This window comes from Microcaecilia unicolor, chromosome 4 (assembly GCF_901765095.1).
Source record: "Microcaecilia unicolor chromosome 4, aMicUni1.1, whole genome shotgun sequence".
NCBI lineage: Eukaryota > Metazoa > Chordata > Amphibia > Gymnophiona > Siphonopidae > Microcaecilia > Microcaecilia unicolor.
In genome coordinates, this window is record NC_044034.1 from 46,536,593 (window position 1) to 46,548,380 (window position 11,788).

Here is an 11,788-nt window from a genome sequence, read left to right on the forward strand (position 1 = left end):
GATGCTAGGCTGCATGGGGGGGGGGGGGGGGAGGGTATAACCAGCAGAAGAAAGGAGGTGTTGATGCCCCTGCACAAGTCACTGCTGAAGCCCCACTTGGAGTATCGTGTTCAGTCTTGGAGGTCGTATGTTGGATTGGATTACGTCAGCATGGAAAATCTTGCATTTCTTCTATTTTTGTATTGTTTAAAGTACAGTAGTAAATGTATTTCTATTTCACTTTTTCTAGTATTAAGCTTCCCAGTTGGGGTTTTAGGGGATGGTAGTTCAGTGTTTGGCTGCATGATTCTGGTTCCGATTTCTTGTTCTGAGGGTTTGTCCACTGGAGAGGGGTGAAGAGCAGCACTTTAAAGCTCCTCTCAGCAAAGTGCCAGGCCTTCCAGCACAGGTTTAATTAAGGCTTGATGAAACCTACCCTCTCCAACTGAAGTTTGCATTGAGACAGCAGGACACAGCAGGCCTTGAGCAATGACCTGAGCTCAAGGCCTTGTACTACTACTACTACTATTTAGCATTTTTATAGCGCTACAAGCTTGTACTGCACCAACTAATTTTGCAGCAGCCAAGGACAGAGGTAGGATGGTGTTGGTAGCAGCAGGGGGAAGGGAAGGAGTGATGAGATTCTGGATACCCTTAAGTTGGCTGTATATGAGTCACATACTAGTTTTGAAAACACACACTTATGGGACACTGCATACGTACAGGTGGTGGCTTTATGGTCTGATGAGCCCAAAGTGGAATCAGTTTGGTTGCCGTGCTAAGACAAACATAGGATACCACCCTGCCAATACCATCCCCTACAGAAAAGAAAGCTTGTTTGGGGGGGGGGGGGGGGGGGGGGGGGGAAGCATTACATTATGAGAATGCTTTGCAGCAACAGGGACTAGCAGGTTTGTTTAAAAACAAGAGAAACATGTTCCCTTACCACAGAGGCAGGACAGGGGAGAAGAGCCACTTTTGTGTAAAACACAAAGCAAACGTACCGAGAGGCTTAGTAAAAAGTAAAAATCCTCGAGTGGCAGCTTATCTTCAAGCTGGTGGTACGCCATCAGAAAATTTACAAGGACAAGGAGCAATGAATCTCACTTCATTCCTTGAGTCTTCTCTTGAGGTTATTACACAGAGAACAACTTTGCTGCTAACCTTTGTGTTGGAAATAGATAGGGATGCAGTACTCAAACTTTCCCTAGGACATTTGGATTCTCTGTTTTTAGGTTCAAAAGTTGTTAGAGTTTTTCCGGACTTGTCCAGGGAAACTCAAAAGAGACGTAGGATGTTCTTGTTGTTACGACCAAGGGCACAGGCAATTGGTGCTGATTTTCTGTTGAGATTTCCCTGCATATTTGAATTAAATTTCAGTCTAAACAATATCAATTTTTTGACCCTAAGCAGTTAGAGGATTTTCTTATAAGCAGAGAAGAGGTCAATGTACAGGTTTAGTCACTTATGTAACACTGTATGGCAGGCTTGAGTGAACCATTCGGGAATTAAGCTACTTTTGATTTTGATTATTTCTTTGTTGCTTAATTATTAAGTATGATATTTCTTTTCTTGGATCAATTACCTATATGGTGGTCGATAGTAGAAAATGTTGAATAATTGACTGTAAATTTTCTTTTTCTCTGATAGTAGATTTTTCTGATTTGTGTATTATCATTCATATGTGTATTATGATTGTTAAAAATTATAAACAAAGAATTTAAAAAAAAAATCCTCGAGTGGCACAGTTAAACGGCAGGAAACATATAACAATCTGTAAAAGCACTTGAAGACTGTAGTCCACGGACAATTCCCAGCTAACCTAACAGAGCTTGAGATACTCTGCAAAAAAAAAAAAAAAAAATGGGCAAAAGCTGCACCACTACACTGTGTGAAGTCAGTTGCTTGTAACTTACTACTGTACAAGAGGTTTCCACAAAGCACTAAGTCAGGGGGTGTGAAGACTTAGGCAATCAAGGTTTTTTGGTATCTCATACTATACTTTTGAATATTGCTATAACAATTTTGGATTGCAGGTGTATAGTATGGTGGGTACATAAGTGAAAAAAATGTTACTTTAACACATTCAGAACTGTAGACAAGACTTTTGCAAACACTTTCCTCAGACACGAAATGAAAGCCCTAATAAAGTACTGTGCTGGCTCCAAGATCTGGTGATGCTCCCTTTGCCTACCAGCATGTTTGGGAAAAAAAAATCTATTACATAAATATGTACTTTGATCCAATTCTCTGCAGCAATTATCAACCCATTGTGGATATCCCCCTTCAGACTGCCACTTTTTTGAAAAGCAGTGAGGATGTGTAGCAGGATTACACAGTGAGAATCCTCAAAGGTAACTTTAAAACCATACAAGAACGTAATAAGACCTTTGAAGTCAGAATGATTGAATATTTTAACACCCAACAGAAAGGACTTAACAAGTACCTGGGGTTCCTAGCCCATTATAAACCATAAAGCTGTACGTCTCTGTTGATCACCCCACCCCTCACCTATCCACACCCATCCTGTTAGAATATCAATGATATGCTTTGATGTCCCCATGCATACCTCCTACCCACCCCCACCCTCCCACCCTGTCAGACTGTCATAGTAATGCTTGAATGTTTTCACTTATATACATTGTCAGCTAGCACATTTGCTTATTTCCGATCTGAGGAAGAAGGGCAACCTTCGAAAGCTAATCAAGAAATGTATTAAGTTATGTCCAATAAAAAAGGTATCATCTTATTTTCTTTTCCATGTTTTATTTGGTTTGATTTCTATTGATAGCAGGATTACATGAAGGTTGCAGCAAAGCATCCATCCTGGTCATGGTAATAAATATCCTGTGTCAGCTGAATCAGGAACCGTTGCTCTAAAGCGAATGCTACATACCTGTAGAAGGTATTCTCCGAGGACAGCAGGCTGATTGTTCTCACTGATGGGTGACGTCCACGGCAGCCCCTCCAATCGGAAACTTCACTAGCAAAGTCCTTTGCTAGCCCTCGCGCGCCCGCGCGCACCGCACATGCGCGGCCGTCTTCCCGCCCGAAACCGGCTCGAGCCGGCCAGTCCAGTATGTAGCAAGACAATACACTTCAAGGGAAGACACAACTCCAAAGGGGAGGCGGGCGGGTTTGTGAGAACAATCAGCCTGCTGTCCTCGGAGAATACCTTCTACAGGTATGTAGCATTCGCTTTCTCCGAGGACAAGCAGGCTGCTTGTTCTCACTGATGGGGTATCCCTAGCCCCCAGGCTCACTCAAAACAACAACATTGGTCAATTGGGCCTCGCAACGGCGAGGACATAACTGAGATTGACCTAAAAAAATTTACCAACTAACTGAGAGTGTAGCCTGGAACAGAACAAACAGGGCCCTCGGGGGGTGGAGTTGGATCCTAAAGCCCAAACAGGTTCTGAAGAACTGACTGCCCGAACCGACTGTCACGTCGGGTATCCTGCTGCAGGCAGTAATGAGATGTGAATGTGTGGACAGATGACCACGTCGCAGCTTTGCAAATTTCCTCCATGGTGGCTGACTTCAAGTGGGCTACCGACGCTGCCATGGCTCTAACATTATGAGCCGTGACATGACCCTCAAGAGCCAGCCCAGCCTGGGCGTAAGTGAAGGAAATGCAATCTGCTAGCCAATTGGATATGGTGCGTTTCCCTACAGCCACTCCCCTCTTGTTGGGATCAAAAGAAACAAACAATTGGGCGGACTGTCTGTGGGGCTGTGTCCGCTCCAGATAGAAGGCCAATGCTCTCTTGCAGTCCAATGTGTGCAGCTGACGTTCAGCAGGGCAGGAATGAGGACGGGGAAAGAATGTTGGCAAGACAATTGACTGGTTCAGATGGAACTCCGACACAACCTTTGGCAGAAACTTAGGGTGAGTGCGGAGGACTACTCTGTTGTGATGAAATTTGGTGTAAGGGGCCTGGGCTACCAGGGCCTGAAGCTCACTGACTCTACGAGCCGAGGTAACTGCCACCAAGAAAATGACCTTCCAGGTCAAGTACTTCGGATGGCAGGAATTCAGTGGCTCGAAAGGAGGTTTCATCAGCTGGGTGAGAACGACATTGAGATCCCATGACACTGTAGGAGGCTTGACAGGGGGCTTTGACAAAAGCAAACCTCTCATGAAGCGAACAACTAAAGGCTGTCCTGAGATCGGCTTACCTTCCACTTGGTAATGGTATGCACTGATTGCACTAAGGTGAACCCTTACGGAGTTGGTCTTCAGACCAGACTCAGACAAGTGGAGAAGGTATTCAAGCAGGGTCTGTGTAGGACAAGAGCGAGGATCTAGGGCCTTGCTGTCACACCAGACGGCAAACCTCCTCCAATGAAAGAAGTAACTTCTCTTAGTGGAGTCTTTCCTGGAAGCAAGCAAGATGCGGGAGACACCCTCTGGCAGACCCAAAGAGGCAAAGTCTACGCCCTCAACATCCAGGCCGTGAGAGCCAGGGACTGGAGGTTGGGATGCAGAAGAGCCCCTTCGTCCTGCGTGATGAGGGTCGGAAAACACTCCAATCTCCACGGTTCTTCGGAGGATAACTCCAGAAGAAGAGGGAACCAGATCTGACGCGGCCAAAAGGGAGCAATCAGAATCATGGTGCCTCGGTCTTGCTTGAGTTTCAACAAAGTCTTCCCCACCAGAGGAATGGGAGGATAAGCATACAGCAGACCTTCCCCCCAATCCAGGAGGAAGGCATCCGACGCCAGTCTGCCGTGGGCCTGAAGCCTGGAACAGAACTGAGGGACCTTGTGGTTCACTTGAGATGCGAAGAGATCCACCAGGGGGGTGCCCCACGCCTGGAAGATCTGTCGCACCACACGGGAATTGAGCGACCACTCGTGAGGTTGCATAATCCTGCTCAACCTGTCGGCCAGACTGTTGTTTACGCCTGCCAGATATGTGGCTTGGAGCACCATGCCTTGACGGCGAGCCCAGAGCCACATGCTGACGGCTTCCTGACACAGGGGGCGAGATCCGGTGCCCCCCTGCTTGTTGACATAGTACATGGCAACCTGATTGTCTGTCTGAATTTGGATAATTTGGTGGGACAGCCGATCTCTGAAAGCCTTCAGAGCGTTCCAGATCGCTCGCAACTCCAGAAGATTGATCTGTAGATCGCTTTCTTGGAGGGACCACCTTCCTTGGGTGTGAAGCCCATCGACATGAGCTCCCCATCCCAGGAGAGACGCATCCGTGGTCAGCACTTTTTTGAGGCTGAGGAATTTGGAAGGGACGTCCCAGAGTCAAATTGGAGCAAATCGTCCACCAATACAGGGATTCGAGAAAACTCGTGGACAGGTGGATCACGTCCTCTAGACCCCCGGCGGCCTGATACCACTGGGAGACTAGGGTCCATTGAGCAGATCTCATGTGAAGGCGGGCCATGGGAGTCACATGAACTGTGGAAGCCATGTGGCCCAGCAATCTCAACATCTGCCGAGCTGTGATCTGCTGGGACGCTCGCACCCGCGAGACGAGGGACAACAAGTTGTTGGCCCTCGCCTCTGGGAGATAGGCGCGAGCCCGTCCGAGAATCCAGCAGGGCTCCGATGAATTCGAGTTTCTGCACTGGGAGAAGATGGGACTTTGGGTAATTAATCACAAACCCCAGTAGCTCCAGGAGGCGAATAGTCATCTGCATGGACTGCAGGGCTCCTGCCTCGGATGTGTTCTTCACCAGCCAATCGTCGAGATATGGGAACACGTGCACCCCCAGCCTGCGAAGCGCCGCTGCTACCACAGCTAGGCACTTTGTGAACACCCTGGGCGCAGAGGCGAGCCCAAAGGGTAGCACACAGTACTGGAAGTGGCGTGCGCCCAGCTGAAATCGCAGATACTGTCTGTGAGCTGGCAGTATCGGGATGTGTGTGTAGGCATCCTTCAAGTCCAGAGAGCATAGCCAATCGTTTTGCTGAATCATGGGGAGAAGGGTGCCCAGGGAAAGCATCCTGAACTTTTCTTTTACGAGATATTTGTTCAGGGCCCTTAGGTCTAGGATGGGACGCATCCCCCCTGTTTTCTTTTCCACAAGGAAGTACCTGGAATAGAACCCCAGCCCTTCTTGCCCGGATGGCACGGGCTCGACCGCATTGGCGCTGAGAAGGGCGGAGAGTTCCTCTGCAAGTACCTGCTTGTGCTGGAAGCTGTAGGACTGAGCTCCCGGTGGACAATTTGGAGGTTGTGAGGCCAAATTGAGGGTGTATCCTTGCCGGACTATTTGGAGAACCCACTGATCGGAGGTTATGAGAGGCCACCTTTGGTGAAAAGCTTTCAACCTCCCTCCGACAGGCAGGTCGCCCGGCACTGACACTTGGATGTCGGCTATGCTCTGCTGGAGCCAGTCAAAAGCTCGCCCCTTGCTTTTGCTGGGGAGCCGCGGGGCCTTGCTGATTCGCACGCTGCTGACGAGAGCGAGCGCGCTGGGGCTTAGCCTGGGCCGCAGGCTGTCGGGAAGGAGGATTGTACCTACGCTTGCCAGAAGTATAGGGAACAGTCTTCCTTCCCCCGAAAAATCGTCTACCTGTAGAGGTAGAAGCTGAAGGCTGCCGGCGGGCGAACTTGTCGAATGCGGTGTCCCGCTGGTGGAGAGACTCTACCACCTGCTCGACTTTTCGCCAAAAATGTTATCCGCACGGCAAGGCGAGTCCGCAATCCGCTGCTGGATTCTATTCTCCAGGTCGGCGGCACGCAGCCATGAGAGCCTGCGCATCACCACACCTTGAGCAGCGGCCCTGGACGCAACATCAAAAGTGTCATAAACTCCTCTGGCCAGGAATTTTCTGCACGCCTTCAGCTGCCTGACCACCTCCTGAAAAGGCTTGGCTTGCTCAGGGGGAAGAGCATCAACCAAGCCCGCCAACTGCCGCACATTATTCCGCATGTGTATGCTCGTGTAGAGCTGGTAAGACTGGATCTTGGACACGAGCATAGAGGAATGGTAGGCCTTCCTCCCAAAGGAGTCTAAGGTTCTAGCGTCCTTGCCCGGGGGCGCCGAAGCATGTTCCCTAGAACTCTTAGCCTTCTTTAGGGCCAAATCCACAACTCCAGAGTCATGAGGCAACTGAGTGCGCATCAGCTCTGGGTCCCCATGGATCCGGTACTGGGACTCGATCTTCTTGGGAATGTGGGGATTAGTTAATGGTTTGGTCCAGTTCGCAAGCAATGTCTTCTTCAGGACATGGTGCAAGGGAACAGTGGACGCTTCCTTAGGTGGAGAAGGATAGTCCAGGAGCTCAAACATTTCAGCCCTGGGCTCGTCCTCCACAACCACCGGGAAGGGGATGGCCGTAGACATCTCCCGGACAAAGGAGGCAAAAGACAGACTCTCGGGAGGAGAAAGCTGTCTCTCAGGAGAGGGAGTGGGATCAGACGGAAGACCCTCAGACTCCTCGTCAGAGAAATATCTGGGATCTTCCTCTTCCTCCCACGAGGCCTCACCCTCGGTGTCAGACACAAGTTCACGGACCTGTGTCTGCAACCTCGCCCTGCTCGACTCCGTGGAACCCCGTCCACGATGGGGGCGTCGAGAGGTAGACTCCCTCGCCCGCATCGGCGAAGCTCCCTCCGCCGACGTAGTCGGGGAGCCTTCCTGGGAGGTGGCCGCGGTCGGTACCGCACGCGGGTACCGACGTCGGGGACCTCAACCTGGGCGATGGGCCAGCCGGCGCCACGCTCGACGGTACCGGTGGCGCAAGCACCGCCGGTACCGGAGGGGTAGGGCGCAACAGCTCTCCCAGAATCTCTGGGAGAACGGCCCGGAGGCTCTCGTTTAGAGCGGCTGCAGAGAAAGGCTGAGAGGTCGATGCAGGCGTCGACGTCAGTACCTGTTCCGGGCGTGGAGGCTGTTCCGGGCTGTCCAGAGCGGAGCGCATCGACACCTCCTGAACAGAGGGTGAGCGGTCCTCTCGGTGCCGATGCCTGCTGGGTGCCGAATCCCTCGGCGACCCAGAGCTCTCGGTGCCGACACGGGGAGGAGACCGGTGTCGATGCTTCTTCGATTTCTTCCGAAGCATGTCACCGGAGCTCCCCGGCACCGACGAGGAGGACGTCGAATCCATCCGTCGCTCCTCGGGGCCGAGACTGAAGAAGGTCGATCTCGGGGGGGCTGTACCGCAGGAGCCCTCAGGGTAGGCGGAGACCCACCCGAGGGCTCACCGCCACCAGCAGGGGAATGGACAGCCCTCACCTGCACTCCACCCGATGCACCACCGTCCGACGACATCAGCAGACGAGGTCCTGGTACCACCGACGTCGATGCAGCTATCCGATGTCTCGGCGCCGATGCAGAGGCCCGATGCCTCGATGCACTCGATGCAGGGGCGGCCGAGGAAGATGGTCTGGACGCTGACGACGTCGATGCACTCGAAGATCCCGGTGCCGATGCCGACGAAGAGCCCGAGAACAACACGTTCCACTGGGCTAGTCTCGCTACCTGAGTCCGCCTTTGAAGCAGGGAACACAGACTGCAGTTCTGAGGGCGGTGCTCGGCCCCCAGACACTGAAGACACGACGAGTGTCGATCAGTGAGCGAGATAACCCGGGCGCACTTCTTGAAGCCGCTGGAAGGCTTCGATGTCATGGGCGGAAAAATCACGCCGGCGAAATCAAAAGCCGAAATGGCGAAATTTGAAGCACCAAATTTAGAGGGAGAAAAAATCTCGACCGAGGCCGAAAAGAGGCCTACCCCGACGACGAAAGAAAACTTACCGGGGCAAAAAAGCTGGAAGTACGGGGAGGATTTACACGAAACCCGGCGGGGGGTTTCCGGAGCACTTCCCGACTAGGACAAAGCTTTCCCGAAGGAAAAAAACACGTTCAAAACAAATTGGACGCGCGAGGTCGACTTTCCGGGGCTCGACACGGCGAAAACACGACCGTACCGAGTGCGGACAAAAGAAGACTGGCCGGCTCGAGCCGGTTTCGGGCGGGAAGACGGCCGCGCATGCGCGGTGCGCGCGGGCGCGCGAGGGCTAGCAAAGGACTTTGCTAGTGAAGTTTCCGATTGGAGGGGCTGCCGTGGACGTCACCCATCAGTGAGAACAAGCAGCCTGCTTGTCCTCGGAGAACTACTGTTAGACCTCTCAAGTGCCTCTGACTCAGTCCACTATGCCATTATTACTTGACAGCTACAGTTGTCAGGTGAAGTCACTGATTGGATTTAGTCTTTTCTGTTACGGAAATAATTTAAAAACTGAGCAACTAGCGCCTCCTCTAATCTTAGGAGTTTAAGATGTTGGCTTTCCCCTGAGTTCCTCACTCTCTAATGTATCCCCTTGCTCAAATGATTTGATCAGTTTTTTCCTGAGTCCTTGAATACGTTATGTACTTTGATGAATATTTATATTATGTATGCATCCTAGGTATGGGCTAGTTACAATACTGTAATGAATCTAGATCATCTTTTAAAGGTACAGGTGGAATATAAGTACCCGTTATCTGTATTTGTCTAGATGACCTAATATCCTAAAAATCAATTTTAGGGTGAGTAAATGGTTTTGCCTACCTGACATACTGAATTATGGTGATCAATAGAAACAAAATAAAACATGAAAAAGAAAATAAGATGATACCTTTTTTATTGGACATAACTTAGTACATTTCTTGATTAGCTTTCGAAGGTTGCCCTTCTTCGTCAGATCGGAAATAATTATGGTGGAAATCAGTAAATCAACAGAAAAGTTAGATAAGGAATATTGGAAACTCCAACACTTTGGAATCTTAATGCCTCCATGGTGGTTCAAGGGCCTAATGCTAGTGTTATTCATTCCCAGTCCTTGAGGTCAGGTTTTCAGGATCTTTCTTATGGAGGAGTGGCCTAGTGGTTAGGGTGGTGGACTTTGGTCCTGGGGAACTGAGGAATTGAGTTCGATTCCCGGCACAGGCAGCTCCTTGTGACTCTGGGCAAGTCACTTAACCCTCCATTGCCTGCCGCATTGAGCCTGCCATAAGTGGGAAAGCGCGGGGTACAAATGTAACAAAAAAAAAAAAATATATACACGAAAGAGATTTGCAAGTCTACTACTACTTTATTCAAATCTGTTAACAGTGCTCATAACAGATTTGAATAAAGTAGAAGTAGTAGATCTGCAAATCTCTCTCGTGTACATTCATAAGAAAGTCTCTCTCATGCTTATGAGTATCTTGAAAACCTAACCTGCTGGCAGCCCTCAAGGACAGGGGCTGAAGACCTCAGGCCTGTGCTAAACAGAATGGTTAGTCTATTACAATTGTTTTATATCAGCACGCACCTTAGCCTAAGTCATCAATTATTGTTATGCTTTAAAATACTGGCATACTTTTCAAGATCACCTGTTAAGTTGCAAATTTCTGGACCTCATTTTCCATATTTTGAGGCCAGCTATTAGATTAGAATGGTATATTCCCAAGTAGAATAAATGACTATTATGAGCTTCTGCACGGAGAAATACAATTGGCCCATAATTGATCTAGGGCATTCTCACTCACAGAACCAGTATTATGGATCAGTTCACTCCAAGAGGCACAAAGAGTATTACAATTTCTCCTTTCATAAAAGGGTTATGTTTTTTTTTCACCACAGTTTGGGCAAGGTTTGGAAACAGCAGTCTTGAGTTGTTCATAGATTCTTCTTTTAAAATTTCTAATTATAGGTATTTTCTATGGTATGTCAGTGGCTGTTTTTAAAATGTTTTGTCTTTGTGCTGGTTTATACACTTACACCCCCCCCCCACCCCAGTTTATTGAGACACACTAACAGCTGCTGTGCACTAATGCTGACACAGCCCATCCACTACATGTACTTAGAAGAAAAGCATATTCTCAGAGAAACCAACAACCCCTTAATAAATGAAGACAGAGGGAAGAACGATCAATGTATAAAAATTATTCAGAAAAAAAAAATGACTCCACAGTTTAAGACTCTTATGTATATTGAGGGTATTTTTAAAGGGTGCTTGATATAAAATGAACCACTGTATGTTAATGTCATAGCTGTAAAAATGTTTGTAACATAGGCATTTACTAGGTGCCAGCATTAATTAAATTTTCAAAAAATATGGACCTTGATCTTCAAATGGCAAGCCTCAGATTCTCTCCTAGCATATTTTAAGTCTTCATTCTGATCATCCAAGCAAAAAAAATACAAATGCCAAAGCAGCTCCTATGATTCCAATTTTTAAAGGCTTAAGGCTGTAAACATGAGATCACTCAGTTTTAACAAGCCAACAGTTGCTAAAAACAACTGTAATAAGTGTCTACTAGTTAGTTACTCATAAGTTACAGATTCTACAAAGGTGACAACTATTCCTCCTCCAAACTTCTACTTTATTTAATGATTGATAATCAATCTGCTCATATCCTAGAGCTCCTGGAATCTGAGCACTCCTTCTGTGATTAACTGCCAGGATGACATCCCACCTTACTATATAAATGAAGAGTGACTGACGTGCTGCGTCCGTCGTTTACAGGAGCTACCCCGATGAGCTGCGAGAGCGCTTCTTAACCCGGCTCCTGCTGTTTCCCCTCCCCTCATCCGGAGGCGGGGGGCTGCCGAGGGGAAACCCATGTCAAAGCGGAAGCGGAGGAGTAACGAGGTGTGCGCATACTGCAGCGTGCCCGGAGAGGCTGCAGGCAGCAGCAGTGGTTCTCTCTCCTTATACTTGCTCCTGTCAGCGTTCCGATTTCTGCCTGCAGCACTAAAGATGAAGTCGGAGGGCTGAGAGGAGCAGGTATAAGAAGAGAGAGAGAACGTGGACTGGTGGGGGGGGGGGGGGGAGTGAGGGTTCACAGAGAGAGAGTTAACAGAGAGAG